Here is a 20,468-nt window from a genome sequence, read left to right on the forward strand (position 1 = left end):
TCCTCACCCCTACACATTTACTTATTTGACTTTTACCTTGTCCTTGCTTTTTTTGTAAACTTGAGACAGCATACATATCTAATAGTCCTGCCTCCTATTTTTCCAACAACAACCCCAAGAGAAAGAAGGATTGGCCTAAAGCAGAGGTTTTCACAGACTCCTAGTTATTAGCCCAGCACTTTAGCACCAGACTAAACTGCTTCAGGTTCATCGTCTCCCATCCCAAATATTTTTAGGACCACAGCTTTCCCCCATGTCTTACATTTTTATTCATAGGTCAGCTGGCTTTAGCAGGCTGGAAGGTAAGTGGGCTCTGACATAGTACTTGATTGTCATCCAAGAACTTGGAATGCAAGGAAGATCTCTAATGGGATGAATTGGGCATCTGACATAGTAAAGTAGAAGCAGGACTGATAAAGGAGGACTGATGCAATGGATCCCAGAAGTAGGGTTGATGAATTGTTTTATGCCTTATCACTAGCTTAAATGTTACAAGTTGCACTTCATTTCTCCTAGCTTCCCCTGGTCCCTGTGCTGATGGATTTTCTGCTGAGATGTTAAGCCCAGGAGTAGGTAGGAAGAAAAAGGCTGCATGAGACCATTCATTGGAGGCTACAATGTGGATATAAATCAGAAGGTTATTATCTGTGAAACTGAAATGACTCATTTCAGTTTTTTTCCAACTCTGAAGTCCTCAGATTTCATTTGTCTTCGTGGTCAAGTTTGCCCTTTCTTCTTAAAACACATTCAAGCCTTCAGTTTCTGCGTCCAGAGCAGTAATACCTCCACACACATCCTGATCGGTAGTGGGCTCCACTTACTTTCGCTACCGGTTTGGAATCGAGAGCGCACATGCACACATACTTGCTTTGCTTGCGCGCGGTGCTTCTGCACATGCGCAGAGCATCCAGGCCGCTGCCTCTACTACTGGTTCACCCAAACGGGCCAAACCGGTAGAAACCCACCATTGATCTTGATACTTTTCCTTGGCTCCTCACTTCCTTTTTTCCCTATACTCAGCAGTGTTGAACCCGTTGTCCCAAAAGGGACTAGGTTGACCCCCTCCTCTCTGTGATAGTCCCTCCAATATTGGAAAACTGTGATCATGTCACCCCAAGTCCTTCTCTTTGTTAGACTAGACATTTATTGTATGGTATAGCTACCAGTCCCCTAATCATCCTTAATGTTCTTCTTTGCACTATTTTTAGAGTGTCAACATCTTTTTTTTGTATCATGGTGACCGAAACTGAATGCAGTATCCTAAGTGTCATCTTATCAGTGCATATAAATCACTGCTGACATTTCATGTGACTTTGATACTAGGTCCGTAGTGAATAAAGCCCCCCTGATTTATGATCTTATACAGGGGGCGGGCTGCGGACCTTATGGGCATTTCGGAGACTTGGTTGGGCATTGAAGGGGGGGTTCCCCTGGTGGAGATGTGCCCACCGGGTTTCCAGGCATTTCATCAGCCGAGGGCCCAAGGTAGGGGTGGAGGGGTGGCGGTGGTTATTAGAGAGAGTCTGGAGCCGATGGAGGCCACTGTTCCTCAGATAGCCGGTTGTGAATCCCTTTATGTGAAGTGGGGGCGTAGGATGCAGGTGGGCTTGTTGATCACGTACCGGCTCCTTGCTGCGTGGCAACAGCCCTGCCCGAGTTGCTGGAGTTGATATCCAGGATGGCAGTTGATACCCCTAGGCTTATGGTCATGGGAGATTTCAACTTGCCATCAGCCGGTGTGTCATCAATGGCGGCTCAGGAGTTCATGGCCTCCATGACGGCCATGGACCTGACCCAATTAATTGACGGCCCCACCCACATCGGGGGAAGCACACTGGATCTGATTTTTGTCTCTGGACAGTGGTTGAGTGATCTGGAAGTACAAGAATTAGTCATTGAACCTTTGTCATGGTCAGACCATTCTCTCCTTCGTCTGGACTTTCAGACCGCCACTCAACACCGCAGGGAGGCGGGACCAATACGCTGGTTCCGTCACAGGCGACTGATGGACCCGGAGAGGTTCCTGATGGAGCTTGGGCCGCTCCCTGGCGATCTGGCCCACAGCTCGGCCGAGGAGCTTGTTGCGGCCTGGGAACAGGCCGCGGTGGGCGCTTTCGACCGTGTCATGCCTTTGCGGCTTCTGACCCGGCGTAGGTCTCAACCAGCTCCTTGGTTTTCCGAGGAGCTGAGGGAGATGAAGCGCCAGAGAAGATGCCTAGAGAGCGCGTGGAGGTCCAGCCGTTCTGAAGCTGACCGAACACTAGTTAGGTCTTTTACTCAGACCTATCTAGTGGCATTGAGGGAGGCCAAGCGGGCCTATGTCTCTACCCTCATTGCGTCAGCAGAGAACCGCCCAGCCTCCCTGTTTAGGGTGACTCGCTCCCTCCTTCATCAGGAGGGTTGCGATGATCCCTTGCAGGGTTGTGCTGAGGATTTCAGCAGGTATCTGTTTGACAAATTCGCTCAGCTTCGGGATGGTTTGGACCAAAATTGGATAGTTTCGGGTGAGGTGACGGAGGCTAGTCTTGTTGTGACCATCTGGGAGGAGTTTGATCCTGTGGCTTCCGAGGACATGGACAGGTTGCTGGGGCGACTGAATGCCACCACATGTTTATTGGACCTGTGTCCCTCCTGGTTGGTGTTGGCCACCTGGGAGGTTACACGAGGCTGGCTCCAGGGGATTGTCAACGCTTCTTTGAGGGAGGGTGTTGTTCCTCAAGAAGCCCTCCCTGGACCCAGCTGTTTTGGGCAACTACTGTCCAGTCTCCAACCTTCACTTTGTGGCGAAGGTTGTTGAGAGTGTGGTGGCACACCAGTTACCCCAGTACCTGGATGAATCTGTCTATCTAGACCCGTTCCAGTCCAGCTTCCGACCCTGTTTATAAGTCCTAAGACTCCTTTACAAGGAGTGGCAGATGTGAAACAAAGGTTGTCCCTGGCAAATTTACATGCAAAGTGTTAGGTTCGGGCAATGAAGAGGCAGGAGACCAATGAGTGGCAACAGCTCTTTAGTTTATTGTGACCCAGCAAAACACAACCGGCAAAAATCCCTCTTTAAATACTCTTTTGGTTGAGGCTTCAACCAATCAGCAACGTGCAATTTTCCCGCCCAAAATTCCCTCTCAAAGTTCAAAATACATTACACTCCTTCCCTCCCAGAACGCTTTGTACCTCTATTTACATAATATTTACATGCTATCTCTCTACGTAGTCACGCAGGTAGACAGGGCGTCTCCTAATTCTTTCTGACCTGCGCAGTTCATTCTCTGGGAGAGAGTCGAGCTGGTCGGAGGGACTGTTTGTTCCTCCCAGCTCCTCCTCTAGGCTGTCCGGCCCTGGATTATTGGCTGAATCGTTCCTGTTGCCTTCAGGAGGAACCGGTTGGCGTCGCTGGATTTCATCGGAATCAGATAAGTCCTCCGCTCGCCTCGGGTTTGAGTCAGCTGCAGATTCAAACAATTGGTAGTCAGGGCCTGGTTGTTTGGTTTCTAATTTGTTTGGTATACATTTTCTTAACTGGTCTATGTGGCGTTTCCATATTCGGCCGTCCTCCATGTCTACTACGTATGATTTGGGTCCGATTATGCCCAGAATTTCCCCTTTTAACCATGTTGGGCCCTCGCTATAGTTGTGTGCCCATACTAGGTCACCCACTGTCATTTCCCTGGTTTTTCCTTGAATACCCTTGTACCCGTCTGGGGTATAAGTTGGGTTTAGTCGGTCTAGCGGGCACCTGAGTTTCCTGCCCATTAAAAGTTCTGCTGGGCTGCGGCCAGTTGTTACACAAGGGGTCCTATGTTGGACGGCCAGGAAAGTGTCTATTTTCGTTTGCCAGTCGCCTGGACTTATCCTAGATAGCGCTTCCTTGGTGCTCCGAACGAAACGTTCTGCAAGTCCGTTCGTCGCCGGGTGGAAGGGCGCCGAGAGGACATGTCTGATGCCCTCTCCCGCTAGATACCCCTCAAACTGATTTGCCGTGAATTGCGGGCCGTTGTCAGAAACTAGGGTGTCGGGCAGGCCGTGTGTTACGAATAGATGCCTTAGGACTGTAATTACTGCTTCGGCCGTTGTGCTTTTCATGAGGATTATTTCTAACCATTTTGAGTAGGCATCTACCACAATTAAAAAGGTCTGCCCATGGAACGGCCCCGCAAAATCTATGTGAATTCTGGACCAAGGCCCCTGGGGTTTCTCCCACTCTCTAACTGGGGCTGTAGGGGGTAGCGACCTCGACTCTTGGCAGGATTGGCATTTCCCTACCTTGTCGCTGATGTCCTTATCCATTAAGGGCCACCATACATAACCCCTCGCTAAACTCTTCATCCGCACAATCCCTGGGTGGCCCACATGCAACAGTTCCAACACATTTTCGTGTAATTTTTCTGGGATAACTACCCTATCCCCCCATAACAGACACCCCCCTTGAACAGACAGTTCTAATTGTTTTTTCGCAAAGTCTTTGAAACGCTCACCCGGCGCAGCGGGCCAACCCCTTTGCACCCAACTGATCACAGTCCGAATTGTAATGTCTCTATACGATGCCCTAGCCACCTGCTTGGATGTGACTGGGCCAATGTCCAAAGAGTCAATTAGTAAGACGGGTGTCCCCGGGGTGGGGTCCTCAATTGTCTCTGGTAGAGGGCATCTGCTCAGAGCATCCGCATGCCCTAAGTCTTTTCCTGGGCGGTAGAGCAATTTGTAGGAGTATGCTGCTAGGAAAATAGTCCATCGGGTCAGCCTGGGAGAAAGTGCCACGGGTGTTGGGCGGTCACCCGCTAAAAGCCCTAGAAGGGGTCTGTGGTCCATGACTATCTCGAAATCTCGTCCGAACAAGTATTCGTGAAATTTCTTAACCCCTGAGACTATGGCCAACGCTTCCCTATCTAACTGGCTGTAGTTCCTTTCCGCAGAGGACATAGTCCGGGAATAATACGCTATAGGGGCTTCTGTTCCATTCGGTAACCTATGGCTGAGCACCGCCCCCACCCCATATGGTGAAGCGTCGCAAACTAGTACTAGTGGCAACGTGCCATTGTACTGGATGAGGAGGCTATCGCTGGACAAAAGGTTTTTTACCCCCTCAAATGCCCTAGCCTCTTCTTTGCCCCAGGACCACACAGTTTTCTTTGCTAGCAACTTATGTAGCGGCTCGGCTACTGTTGCTTTATTCTTCAAGAATACCGCATAGAAATTAACAAGCCCCAAGAATGCCTGTAATTCTGTTTTATTTTTGGGGGCTGGGGCCTTTCTAATGGCCCGTACCTTGCTCTCCATGGGGTGGATCCCTTCCCTGTCTATTCTGTATCCTAGGAATTCTACAGATTTCACCCCAATATGGCATTTGTTGAGCTTAACCTTAAGCCCCGCAGACCTAAAAATGCCCAACACCTTCCTTAGTTTTACCCCGAGTTCCTCTAAGTTTTCATCTGATACCAATACATCGTCGAAGTATGGTACCACTCCTGGCAGGTCCTGTAATAATCGCTCCATTAGGTTCTGGAAGAGCCCTGGGGCCACGCTAACTCCGAACTGGAGTCGCGTACATTTGAAAGCCCCACGGTGCGTGACAATTGTCTGCGCCTCAGCTGTGCTGCTATCTACAGGTAGCTGCTGGTAGGCTTGGGCCAAATCGAGTTTGGCGAAGACCTGCCCTTGCCCTAATGAATGTAGCAAATGTTGCACCACTGGAACGGGGTATGCACTTTTCTGCAATGCTTTGTTAAGCGTTGCTTTGTAGTCAGCGCAAATTCGGACCGAACCGTCCGGTTTGACTGGGGTTACTATGGGTGTCTCCCATTTTGCATGGTCGACTGGGACTAATATTCCCTGGCTTACTAACTTGTCCAATTCTCGGTCAATTTTAGGCTTTAGGGCGAATGGGACCCTCCTAGCCTTTAACCGGATAGGGGCGACTTGGGGATCGAGGTTGAAGGAAATAGGGGTCCCCACGTACTTGCCCAGGCAATCCTTGAATACGTCCTCGAACTCCTTCAGTAGTTCGTCTCTGAGGATGACGTTGCTCCTGTGGACCCCGGTCACTCCCATGCCCAAAGCTCGGAACCAGTCCAACCCTAGCAAACTCGGTAGAGTTCCGTTTACTATGGTGATCGGCAGGGTCTTTGTGAATTGTCCATATTTGACTTGGACGGCTGTGGCTCCTCGAACAGGGATCTGATTCCCCTGGTAGTCCTGCACTCTCAGCTTCTGGGTTTGTAGCTGACGTTTAGCGATCGCTGGCAAGTCTCTCAGGATGGTGTCCCAGGACAATATTGTGATTGACGACCCAGTGTCTACTTCCATGGGGCACGGCACCCCTTCAACGTAGACTTGGGTAAATATTTTCTTCTCTAGTCATGTCGATGCGTGGCCCACTCTCACAGTGGTCTGGTTTAACTTCGCGCCCTTTTTAAATGGACCAATCCCGGGCCGCTTCGCTGCTCCCGCGCTCTGATTGGTCGGTTTGAATTTTTGGCGGGAAGGTTGGGGGGCTCGGCAGGCCCGAGCTATGTGTCCTTTTTTTTCACACCGCCGACAAACCGCGTCCTTGAATCTGCCATTTTGCCGTTGGTGTTGCCCCCCACAACTCACACATTCGTCCCGGTCACCTCTCTCCAGTCTCCCGGTGTGGAACACCTCTTCCTCTTCCTCACCTTCCGATTCGGCCTGGACTTCCTCACTGTGGACCGGTGTAGTCTTTGTCCCGGCACCCTGCGTGTTTGGCTTTTGCAAGGTCTCTGCCGCCTTGGTGGACATCTCATGAGCTCTGGCTTCGTCCAGGGCTATCGCTAGAGTCAGGTTGCTTTTAGACAGCAGCCGCCTTTGTAGTCTGATGTCTATGACCCCACAAATGAGCTGTTCGAGTAAGGAGTCCTCCAAATCTCTGTACTCACAGTGGTTTGCGGCTTTCCTCAATGCGGCCATGTACACACTTATTGATTCGCCTTCTCGCTGTACCCGTTGCCTCAATTCGAAATGTTGGACGAACTTTGAGGGTACCGGTGCGTAGTGCGCTCGAAGTGTTGTTTGTAGTGTCTGCCACGGTACCGATTGTACCGGCGTTGGCTCTGAGAGTGACTCCGCCGTATCGAAGACCTCTGGACCGCAGTGGCTCAGGAAGTATGCTTGCTTCCGATTGTCCGAGACTCCCTGTAGTTCGTTCGCTTCGAGGAAACATTCGAAGCGAGCCATGTACGACCCCCATTTCTCCTTGGCTGGGTCGAATGGCGCTGGCGGCGTGTAGCTGGACATCGCTACTTTCCGCCTTCGCAAACTGGCTGAGTTTTTGGAATTCCTGGTTCCTTCAGCTCTTTCTTTCGATCTCACTGCCTCAACATCCCACCCTCGTCGCCAATGTTAGGTTCGGGCAATGAAGAGGCAGAAGACCAATGAGTGGCAACAGCTCTTTAGTTTATTGTGACCCAGCAAAACACAACCGGCAAAAACCCCTCTTTAAATACTCTTTTGGTTGAGGCTTCAACCAATCAGCAATGTGCAATTTTCCCGCCCAAAATTCCCTCTCAAAGTTCAAAATACATTACACAAAGGATCTTTCAAATGTCAACATGCTGTTTATATGGGAAAACATTGCAGGGGATTGTTTCATCACAGGGGAAATTCTCCAACACTTTATTGTAACTACCAAGCACTGTCAAAGGCAGTATAGGTAGTCCTCAATTTACAACTTACAACCATTTAAAGCTACAATAGCACTGAAACTTGTGACTTGCAACTGATCCTCTTTATTTACAACAGATGCAACATTCTCACAGTCACGTGATCAAAATTCGGGTGCTTGGTATCCAGCATGAATTTACAATGGTTACATGTGATCGCCATTTGTGACCTTCCCAACTGACTTCTGACAAGCAAAGTCAATGTGGAAGCCAGATTCATTTAATGACTGCACGATTCACTTAACAGATGTAGTGATTTGCTTAACAATTGGGGGGGGGGGAGGAAAGGCTGGAAAAAATAAGCATGGTTTAACCATGGAAATTGTAATCTCAATAGAGGTCATATGTCAAGAACGATCTGTAAATAATCCTCTTTCTTTCCTTTTGGGGAAAGAGCTTCCTAAAAAAGATATAATTGCACAGAGGTCTTCCCCCCCCCCAAAAAAAAGCCTCCATCACTATTGTTATTCTGTAGCTATATCTCAAAAAGCATCAGTTTGACTTATGATCCCTCTGCCTTATAAGCCACAAGTCTTGTCCTGGCACCTGCTTTTACCAATCCAAGCAGTCACAGAAAGGAAGTGCAGTGCTTCTCAGTCATCTCTTTTTTTTTTTGTTTGTTGCTGAGACCTCATCATGACTAAAAATATTGTGTCATGGTCTAATAAATACCTCTCACTGGAGATATTTCTGTCTGGGACTGGGAACTGAAACTCCTATGGCAAGTCATGGGCTACCTACCTTAGGATCATGTGAGCTGTTCAACCTAATGCAAGCCTCTCTCCCTGCACACACTTCAGTTCACACTCAAAAGAGACGGCCACAATCGCCGCTACTACCTCCCCCGCAGTGAAACTACTACAGGAAAAGTTGGAACATAATGATTGCAAATAAGACTGAAAGCAGCAAGCAGTGAGGGAAGTAGAGTGAACGAACACAATGTACTAGGAGATTATATTTTCATATGTTCAACCTTCAATTACTACAGCAAAGACAGGGGCAGAGAGGCAAAGGCTAAGGTTTTTCAGCTGCTTCCATATTTGCTGAATTCATGCATTATATGAATGCTTAACTGTAGTTTGTTTAACTGTAGGTTTGTTTAACTGTAGTTGTAAAATGTCACAGTTAAGGTCGCCTAAAATGGAAGTAATTTGGTATTGTTTAAAAGCCATATGCTTGGAATCACACTTTGCACAAAGCTAAAATGAAGAAATCATTTCACAGTTTAGTATACAGGCCATAAAACCAAGTTATAAATCATAGTTTTCAAACTGTAACTGTTGGACTTACTTATGTAGTATCAAGGAAATCAGATTATTTTTTGGTGCAAATGGTTAGTCCTCTGATTCTAGAACAGTTCTAGAATTAATTCTCTAGATTCTTCAAAATGGAGTATATATACACAACACACACAACATTATGTGCTCCCAGAGAAACTCCCTGTTGTGTCTCTGACTATTACTCTGAAGATCCACCCAGAACAGTGATTCCTTAAGAAAATTTTAGGTGTACTGTACTCTATGTACTTTCTGTAAATGGAAACATAAACATCTGGAGATGTGGGAGCACCATCTTCATTCTTAAACAAGTCTCCACTAGGACAAAGTAATCTTATGGAAACAAATATTTGCACAGATAAACTTATTCAAAAATAGGATAGATCAACTCCTCTGTATGTGGAAAAGTTGAACTGTTGCTCCACCTAGCTCTGCCTTGAAGTTTAAGAGAAATACAGCTCTAGTTGATGATTTGGCTGGAAAGTGCTAAGTTCCAAATATATTACTCATTTAAGATACCGAAAGGGAGCAAAATCTGATAATCCAGTGACTGTAATGAAAAAAAAAATCCATGTATGACTCAGATCTTAACACATTCTGCCTGAACCATTTATAATCAGCAATAACAGGGACTGAACCTATGACTGTGAACATGCAAATATATTGGCGGTAGCAATTTTTTTCTGGTTGCAGGCCTCTCAGAAGTTTTGGGATGACAACTTGATCTTGGAATTTTAGTAGATGGATAGGAGATTTTGGTGAATGCAGCCAGTAGTGTTTACTGTTGCTTACTATTCCAATTTCTTTCTTTTTTATTTTATTTTTTTATTTTGTCACAACAGTATATATAAGCATAAGCATGAAATAACTATACAACATATAAGCGTATATATAATGAAAGGAAACAATAGGACAGGAACGATAGGCACTTTTGTGCTCTTATGCACGCTCCTTATAGTCCTCTTAGAAATGGGCTGAGGTCAATGGTATTTCCCCTATTTGCACTATCTTTAATTTGCACTTTGACTTCTTAGAAGTAGTACAGATATTCCTCAATTTATGACCACAACTGAGCTCAAACTTCCTGCTGTTAAGACATTTGTTAAATGAGTTTTTCCCCATTTTACAACCTTTTTTGCCAAATCTGTTATCTGTGAACAGTTGCTAAGTTAGTAACTAACTCAGTTAGTTAAATGAACCTGGCTTCCCTATTGACTTTCTTTGTCAGAAGGCCACAAAAGGGGATCACATGGCCCCAGGACACTGCTACTGTCATAAATGTGACTCAGTTGTCAAGCATCTGAATTTTGATCATGTAACTATGGCGATAATGCAATGAACATAAGTGTGAAAAATGATCGTAAGTCACTTTTTTCAGTGCCGTTGTAACTTTGAATGGTCACTAAACGAACGGTTGTAAGTGGAGGACTACCTGTACTAGAAATCCTAATGTATATATGCACCTACATCTACATATATATTGAAAAAGTTGGATAAAAAATTTATAGTAAAGGTGGGATACAAATAAATAAAATAAATAAAGTATACTACCTTACAAAAATATTTTAAATCAATATGCTAAGAAAATGTAATCACGAATGAAAAGTTACCAAGATAGGCCATTAGGTGTCGCCACTTACCCAAGTATTCAGTGTTGAAGACCTGGAATTTATTCCAGGTACAGACATCTTACTTAGCTCTCTCAATGCTGCCATCTAGTGGTCATCTGGTTTTTTTGCAGCCCAGTTATAATATCCCTAGTTTTATTAGATGTGTTTACCTTATCTCTCATCAGATTTAATTGAACATTAAATTTACATTACTTTCCCTTTTGTGTTGTAGTTGTGATGGAATGTCTTACAGTTAAATTAAGATTGTCCACTTTTTCCTGCATTAGCAACTTTTATACCCAGTAGATCATTGCCATTGGCTATAAATGGGCATCAAAGAAACTACGCAGCACATAATTTTCTTAATTTCTACACTTTAGGAAAAAGATGCACATTTTGCAATGAATTAGCAAGCTATTGTGGGACATGGAATAAGGGAGAATGCAGATAATTATGTAGAACTAATGCTATGAACTCAGTGACTTAAAGAAGGAAACTGCTATTCAGTTATATTAATCTTTAGGTTATTGGACTAGAATTCTCATTAACCCCAAACAACATAGTTGTCACATGGGAAAGGCATTCAATTAAGCATAGTTTTCATCTCTTCTTCATTATTTCTCATTGTTCATTATATCTCTTTACATTCTTTCTATCACTCTTGGAGAAAATGAAACCAGTAGCAACTGTCTTCTGTAACTTGAGTTTTCCAAGTGCTTAGAATAGCAGCTCCATTCTTAGCGATGCTGATTTGGTACATTGAAAGCTATAGTCCTAACATATCTGGAAGAATATGTAATAGAGTACATAGTAGAGAACATTAGAATATATTTTGTGGTGACTTGAGGTAGACCAAGAGATTGAACTATATAGTCCTTACTAACGAATAGTAAGTGACTATTCTTTTCCATGCTGTGCACATGTGACTGAAAACTTTTGGAAATGGTTAATAATCAGAATTTTTTAAAAAGTGTGAAAACCACCAAACTAAATTGAAGACAATATTATTTAAATTCTTGTGAGAAAGAGGGATTTGATAGAATGAAAAAATTGAACAATCAGCATGAGAAAAGCTTTCAAAAGAGTCAAAAACTTTAAATTTATCTGGGAAGTAGAGCAACTTATGCACATGGTTATAAAGTAGTCTCTTTTCCCAAAGCAAAGGTAGGCATTAGTGAAAATTCTGGATCCCTAAAAACTTTATCTTAATTGTCATAATATAAGCATAATTAAGTGAAAACTTAAAAATTATATTATCATCCAAAAATTAAAATCTATCCTTATACATCTCCCCATATCAACTCTGTTTTTTAAATAAAATAAATAAAATATCTTCAATTGGAAAAAATATTGACTACAATACAGTATGTTGATCATTACTGTTTTTAGATATTCTGAAAGCTTTTGTAGGAGCAGAAGGTAAATTTAAAAAACTGGATTGGGAAACAATTAGTTGATTTTATTATTAATCAGTTATATTTACTCACAAAAGCAGTAATTAAAATAAGTGGACTCAGCAAAAGTCCTTTTAAAATAAATAGGATTACTAAATTCTCTACCCTTCTTTGACCTCATTATTAAAGTATTGGCAAAGAGTATCAGGAAAAATATTCAACAGCTTAATAAATTGCTTGCATGTACACTTTCTTTGTTGCATATAACAAAGCTAGATGGTTGCTAGGATCCATTTAGAAAATAGTTAGGGAAAGGCCCATACCCTTTGAATGAAGGGTTTGAAAGATCTAAATTAGAGATTGGACTTTATAAAGTGAAGCCATTTGATGCAAGAAGAAGTCAAGGATTCTCTGGATACCCCTTTATCCCTATGAAAAAATAATAAAGATCATTGCAAAATCCTTACATTTGGTGCCAAGTGAGCATATTAAAAATACTATCTTCTTAATGTTTTGCCTACTTTTCAGGGGTGAAATCCAGCAGGTTCTGACAGGTTCTGGAGAACCAGTAGTGGACATTTTGAGTAGTTTGGAGAAGCCATAGCAGAAATTTTGAGTAGTTTGGAGAACCGGCAAATACCACCTCTGGCTGGCCCCAGAGTGGGGGGCGGGGAATGGAGACTTTGCAATATCCTTCCCCCTGGAGTGGGGAGGGAATGGGGATTTTGCAGTATCCTTCCCCTGCCATGCCCACCAAGCCACACTATGACCATCAAGCCACACCCACAGAACTGGTAGTAAAAAAATTGGATTTCACCACTGCTACTTTTGTTTTGTTTTTGTAAAGTCTCATACTTTGGGAGAATTTGTATTTTGACTTTCTGAATTTTAAAAAAACCTGAAAGTTTTTTTAAAAAATAGTATTTTCAATGACAAGTGATGAATGAGACCTGTGGATATTGATGCAAAAGGTTTGGCAACATGAAGAGAACCAGGGGGAGAAACTCCAAGGAGTGATCAGCAGAGGTAAAAGCAAACTATTTTCATAATGTTTTCAAAGATGAAGATAATCTTGGAGAGATAATATGATAGCTGAGTAAACCATAACAGCCAAAGCCTCAAGAAACTAGTAAAAGTATGGTTGGGCAAATCCCTACGGATCTCAAAAGGATTGTGACCAGCTGGTTGATGGAAAAAGGTATAGCTGAACTCCTTTAGATTCAAAAAGGCATCATGGGCCATTTAAACTACCCTTGATGCAGAAACTTAGCCAGAGGAAATAGAATTTTTCAATGTGTTATTAGCCAAGAATGCAGCAGGGTAGCATTGAGAAACAATAGACAAAAGTTACTGATCATTAGTTATATAGGCCTATGAAGATGATTTTTGAAAGAAGAATGCCATGGCAGAGCCTTGCACCTACAGTCTTTTGCAGTGTTGCATGAATGAGAAGACAGTGCTGTCAACAGTCCCTGGAAGCAGGAAGATACAAATGATCTGTCTTAAAGGTTAGCAGTCTTGGCTCAAAGCGTAAGCAGGACTACGGATAACAAAAGGCAAAATAGGCTTGTTGCAAAGCCTACTTCCATACTGTAGTGCATATGGGCACTGTCATATAGAGCACGGGTCTCTAACATTGGCAACTTTAAGACTTGTGGACTTCAACTCCCAGAGTTCCTCAGCTAGCAAAGCTGGCTGAGGAATTCTGGGAGTTGAAGTCCACAAGTCTTAAAGTTGCCAAGGTTGGAGACCCATGATATAGAGCAAACCATTCTAATTGAAAAGGAATTAGACCAGCCTGGTATCCACTATAAACTCAGTGGAATGAAGCCACATATAATGACAAGGGCATTTGAAATTGCAACTCAAATCTTTGCCAACTCAAGTGTGTGATGAATCGTGAACTCTTGTTTAAGAATTTCTACAATCGAGAGGAACCGGAAGTGTCGCGGCGAGACTGGCCAAATATTTATTTATTTATTTGTTTGTTTGTTTGTTTGTTTATTTATTTATTTATTTATTTATTTATTTATTTATTTATTTATTTATTTAGTCACAACATCCATATAAAAAGATTATATAGTACATAAACATATATATAAGTAAATATTAGGAGGTATAAACATATATATATATAAGAAGAAGAAAAAGAAAAACAATAGGACAGGAATGGTAGGCACGTTTGTGCTCTTATGCACGCCCCTCATGGTCCTCTTAGGAATGGGGTGAGGTCAATATTAGAAAGTTTTTGGTTAAAGCTTTTGGGATTATGGGAAGAGACCACAGAGTCAGGTAAAGTGTTCCAAGCACTGATGATTCTGTTACAGAAGTCATATTTGTCAAAGACCTTGGAGTTTTTATATCTAACGATCTAAGTGCCAAAGCCCACTGCAACTATATAGCAAAAAAGGCTCTAAGAGTTGTTAACTTAATTCTATGTAGCTTCTTTTCCAAAAACACCACGCTACTGACCAGAGCATATAAAACATTTGCTAGGCCAATTCTTGATTACTGCTTGCCTGGAACCCATACCATATATCTGATATCAATACAGTTGAGCATGTCTAAAGGTATTTTATGAGACGAGTTCTCCACTCCTCCGTATCCAATAAAATACCTTATTCCACCAGACTTGATATCCTGGGTCTAGAAAACTTGGAATTTCGTCGCCTTCGATAGGACCTGGGTTTAGCTCATAGAATCATCCACTGTAATATCCTTCCTGCCAATGATTACTTCAGTTTCAACTACAATAACACAAGAGCTACCAACAGATTCAAACTTAATGTCAACCACTCCAGTTTAGATTGCAGAAAACACGATTTCTGTAACAGAATTATCTATGCTTGGAATGCATTACCTGACTCTGTGGTCTCTTCTCATAACCCCAAAAACTTTATTTAAAATCTATCCACTGTTGACCTCACCCCTAAGAGGACTTTAAGGGACGTGCATAAGAGCACAAACATGCCTACGGTTCCTGTCCTATTGTTTCTTCCCCTATATATATATATATATATATGCTTATACTACCTTGTTTTCTCCTCATATATATGTTTATATATTATATAATCTTTTGTGTTATGCTTGTGTATATTGTTATGACAAAATTAAATAAATAAAATAAATATTTTCTGCAATCTAGATTAAAGCGGTTAACATTAAGTTTAAATCTATTAGTTGTCCTTGTATTATTGCAATTAAAGCTGAAGTAGTCTTTAACAGGAAGGACATTACAATAGGTGATTCTATGAGTTAAACTTAGGTCTTGTCGAAGACGACGGAGTTCCAAGTTTTCTAAGTCTAGGATTTCAAGTCTGGTGGGATAAGGTATTTTGTTGTTTTCAGAGGAATGGAGAACTCTTCTTGTAAAATATTTCTGGACATGTTCAATTGTATTGATGTCAGAAATGTGGTGAGGGTTCCAGACAGGTGAGCTGTATTCTAGAATTGGTCTAGCAAATGTTTTATATGCTCTGGTTAGTAGTGTGGTGTTTTTGGAAAAGAAGCTGCACAGGATTAGGTTTACAACTCTTAGAGCCTTTTTTGCTATGTAGTTGCAGTGGGCTTTGGCACTTAGATCATTTATTTATTTATTTATTTTATTTATTTTTTGCATTTGTATACCGCCCTATCTCCCTAAGGACTCATTTGATATGAAAACTCCAAGGTCTTTAACAGGGTGGGGGTCATCTGTAAGGTAATGTCCATCAAGTATGTACTTAGTGTTTGGATTCTTTTTTCCAATATGTAAAACAGAGCATTTGCTGGTTGAGATTTGAAGTTGCCAAGTTTTAGATCAAGCGGTTAGATGATCAAGGTTTTTTTGAATGGTAGATGTATTGTCTGTGGTGATAAATAGTTTGACATCGTCACCAAAGAGAACACAATTACTTGAGATATGGTCACAAAGATCATTAATGTATAGTATGAAGAGTGTTGGTCCAAGAACGCTGCCTTGAGCAACGCCACTCTTGACAGGAACAGGATTTGATAGAGCATTGCCAATTTTGACCACTTGTTGTCTGTGAGACAGAAAAGCAGATATCCATTTGTGAAGGGGTCCTGAATTGCCGTAGGATTTTAGTTTTAGGAGAAGTTTATCGTGTACTACTGAGTCAAAAGCTTTGGAGAAGTCTATGTAGATTGCATCTATTGTTTTGCCTTGATCAAGATTTGTAGTCCATATGTTTTTACAGTGGAGAAGTTGAAGGTTGCATGATAATTTTTCCCTGAAACCAAATTGTTTATTAGAGAGTAGGTTGTTTGTTTCTAAGTGTGAGATAATGGATTGGTTGATGATTGATTCCATGACTTTGCAGGTGACGCAGCACAGAGAGATTGGTCTGTAATTTTCGACTAAGCTGGGGTCTCCTTTTTTGAAGATTGGGATTACTGTGGCTAGTGACCAAAGTTTGGGAAGGGAACTGGTAGTGAAAGCTTTATCAAAGATTATGCACGTAGTCCATCGGGTCCAATAGATAGCAATGGTTTCAAGTTATGAAGAGCTTTTCCAACATTATCTTCTGAGAAATCTATATGTGTTAAGTCATCATACTCGTTGCTGGTATGTTTTGGGAATGTCAGATATGTGTCATTGCTGTTGACAAAAACTGAGCCAAAGAAAATGTTGAAGAGGTTTGCTTTAACTGTTTCGTCATTGCATTCTTTGCTGTTAGAATCTTTTAGTGGTGGGATGGATCTTGAGTCTTTAAGGTTATTGTTAACAAAATTATAAAAGGCACGATTGGAATTTGTGCGCAGAAGGTCCTCTTCTTGTTTGGTGTGGTAATTTGTGCATTCAGTTTTTATTTGGTTGCATATATTTCTGTAGCGGTTTTTGAAATTTGCTACATAGCCTTTTTTGTTTCTTTTCCAGAGGGATTTTTTTTTTATTGAAGCTTTTTTATTGATATGGGTAGTTTGCTTTTCCTGATCATGGTGGTCATTTGTGGAACGTATAGTTTAATGACTCTATTGATTTCAAGTAGGAAAGTAGTATAGTGGTCTTCAGCAGTTATACAGATTGTGAACAGATTTTGCCAGTCCAGAAATGAGAGATCGTTGTTTATAAGGTCATAGTTGGCTTTTTTGAAGTTGTAGTTAGGAATACTATTGTTATGACGATTTAAGTAAGGACGTATATTGAGACGAAAGTCAATCATGCAGTGGTCACTGTTGGAAAAAGGTTCTTTAATTTGTAGTCCATAAATTGAATTTGAGTTGTTGCAGAAGATGAGGTCAAGGCAGTTGTTGAGTCTTGTATTGTTAGTTACAAGTTGTTCAAGACCTAGGTTTGTAACAGCGTTGTATAGTGTAGTATGGATTGGATCAGTTGTACATTCATTAGTTATCCAGTTAATGAGAGGTAGATTTAGGTCACCCAGGAAGATGAGAGGATATGGGCAAGCGGTAGCCCATTTTTGCGAAGCTCCAATGAGCTTCGGAAAAATCCAGCCAGACAAACCACTGCTGGAGGGGTCTTCGGGCCAGAACTGTCTTGGAGGGATGGTGAAGAAAAAGAGGCACCTCAGAAGACCAAGAGGAACAGGCAAGTTCCTCGAAGGTTTGGAGGCAGCTCTTTGATCCAGCCGTGGAGTTGGTGGCCATTAAAACGACCGCTGTAAGCCGGGGCAACTGGACTAAGCTTTGTGCAAGAGTGATGTTTGTATGGAATATTGTTATGGGATGAGTGATTGGCCAACTCATAGATAAAAAGATTTTTTTAAAAAAAGAGGTCCCAGCATGAAATAAGTGGTTAATTGGCACTTGGGAATTTTAATTGGAGGGGAAAGAACAAAGAAGTTAAAAGACTAAAGCCCAAAACAGAAAATTTTCTACCTGAACTTAAAATTGGATTTGGAGAAATTAGAAAAAGAAAATTGAGAGAAAGCACTTTTTAATAACAAAAGGGAAAGCAATTGAAGAGAAAATACTTTCTAAGTGGATTTAAAAGTGATACTTTGTTGCCTGGTGATTTGTTGATTGGAGAGAGACATCTGCTGGTGGAAAGAAAGCACTACAACGAATGCTTTAAACATTGAAGAAACAGTAAGAATTTTGGCTACCATGGGAAATTTTAAGGAGTACTTGTTTAAATAGCCGAAGTCCGACTTTGAAAAGAAGTGAAAAAGAATAAAGCTTTAAAGTGGAATGGTCTAGATAAATATTTGAACTGGATATTACTTGGAAATTTTAAAAAAAGAGACACTACATGGATTTAAAACTTAACTATAAATAAATTAAATAAAAAAAATTGAATTGACACTATGGAACATGGGGAATATGAGGAACTAATGGAAATGTTTAAAAAGGTGCACGAAGCATTTAAGGGTGATAAAGAAGTGGAAGTCTGGTTAGAACACAAAAAGAAAAGAAAAGAAAAAGAGAATACAAATGAGAAACAAGAACATAATGTTGAAGGGAAAATAACTGAAGATAAAAAGATAGATAATTACACAGGGATTGACAGTGAAAAAAAAGTGGAACAGGGGGAATATCACCCAAAAAAGAAGGGAAGGGAAGAGAGGAGAGGAGAAGGAAATGGGAAAAGACTGAGGGGGAGAATTAAGAGGGTAACAATTTTAAAAATTAGAGAAAGGATTCAGAGGAAAAATTACAATAAATATAAAAAGAAAAAGAAGAAAATAAGAGAATGGGAGAAAGGGAGAAAAATATTAAGAAGTGGAATTTTGGAGAGACCAAATGAAAATGGTTAAAAGGGGAAGAATAATGGAGAGAAGGAAGGGAAATAAAGCATTTATTAGTTGATTTACGGGAATTGTGTTAATAGTAGAAATTGTATGTAAGAAGCAAACAAGAAGTATATTGTTTATTGTAAAATGGATCAGCCGATATTATATGAAATGTAGATTGGTTTAAATATGAAAACAATTAAAATTAAGATATAAAATTGAAATATTAGTAAATGATGTACCGTATATACTCGAATATAAGCCGATCCGAGTATAAGCCGAGGTCCCCAATTTTACCCCAAAAACTGGGGTAAACTGGGGACTCGAGTATAAGCCGAGGGTGGGAAATGAGGCACCTACCGGTTGGGGAAACCCTCCCTCCCTCAGCTGAGAAGGCTGGCGGCTCCCCCGCCCCGCCCTCTCACTGCACCGGCAGGGCTTCCGTCCGGTAAAATGTGAAAAAAAGAAAGAAAAAAAACTCGAGTATAAGCCGTATATACTCGAGTATAAGCCGAGGGGCTTTAAAAAAAAAAAAAACTCGAGTATAAGCCGTATAGACCCGAGTATAAGCCGAGGGGAAGTTTTTCAGCACAAAAAACGTGCTGAAAAACTCGGCTTATACTCGAGTATATACGGTATATAAGAAGTAAAAAAGAAGTATATTGTTTATTGTAAAATGAATTAGCAGATGTAATATGAAATGAAGATTGGTTTAAATGCGAAAATAATTGAAATTAAAATACAAAATTGAAATGCTAGTAAATGAGGAAAATAATTAATTGATGTATGACTAAGAATCAGGAACTAAGGAAAATAAGAGATGGAAGGTTTATTTAGTTGAAAGGTTTCAATGTAAAAATGGAATAAGCTGAAATACATTGTTAATAATTAAAAACTGTGATGGGGATTTTGAAAAATATAGTTAATAAATGGAGAAAAAAATTGGAGTTGCCTGGATACCAGTGTGGAAAATATTGAATTGAAAATGAATACAACAATGGAGAGAGAATGGAAGGAGGAGTAGAGGAAAGAAGGAGGAGAGAAGAGAGGAAGGAGAGGGCGGAATAGAAGAAAGGAAAAGGGAGAGGAAGAAAGGGAGGGGAAATAAGAATAGGAGAGAAGGTTAAACGGGGAGGAAGGAAGGAGGAGGGGGAAGTAGAGAAGGAATAGGAGAGGGGGAAAGAAGAAAGTAGAAAAGGATAGAAGAAGGGAGGGAAGGGAAAGAGAGGAGAAGGAGAAGAATAATTGTTGTAAAACAAGGGAGATGAAATGGTAGAAAGGCAACCCTGAACACGCTTAAATTTATTAGGATGAAGAATGAATTAATATGGAAGTTAAAAGAAAATATATATGATTAACAATGGATAACTAATTGAAATAATGTTAATAAATTAGGATTTGAGGCGGATGGTGATGCTGTTTATATAATAAGTATAGAAGTATTAAGCTAAGATAAAAAAGTGGGGGAAAAGAATATTTTGCCAAAAATTGAATTTGGATATAATAAGTTGTATAAGATATGATATGGCCAATACTCTGTTCATAAAATATGTATGTGTGTGGGAAAGAAAAAGTCAATAAAACTTGATTTAAAAAAAAGAATTTCTACAATCTTTGTCTGGAAATCCAGGATATCTAAAATGGTCATTTTTGGCCAGGGTGTGAATCATCCCTAAGTAACTTCCTTATTCTGCTAAAACAGTGAGACCTGGCGATGTCATTCAGTGGTGTTAGAGGGCAACCAATGCAGAGGTGGTATTCAACAGGTTCTGACTAGTTCTGGAGAACAGGTAGTGGAAATTTTGAGTAGTTGGGAGAA

This window comes from Ahaetulla prasina, chromosome 4 (assembly GCF_028640845.1).
Source record: "Ahaetulla prasina isolate Xishuangbanna chromosome 4, ASM2864084v1, whole genome shotgun sequence".
Taxonomy (NCBI): domain Eukaryota; kingdom Metazoa; phylum Chordata; class Lepidosauria; order Squamata; family Colubridae; genus Ahaetulla; species Ahaetulla prasina.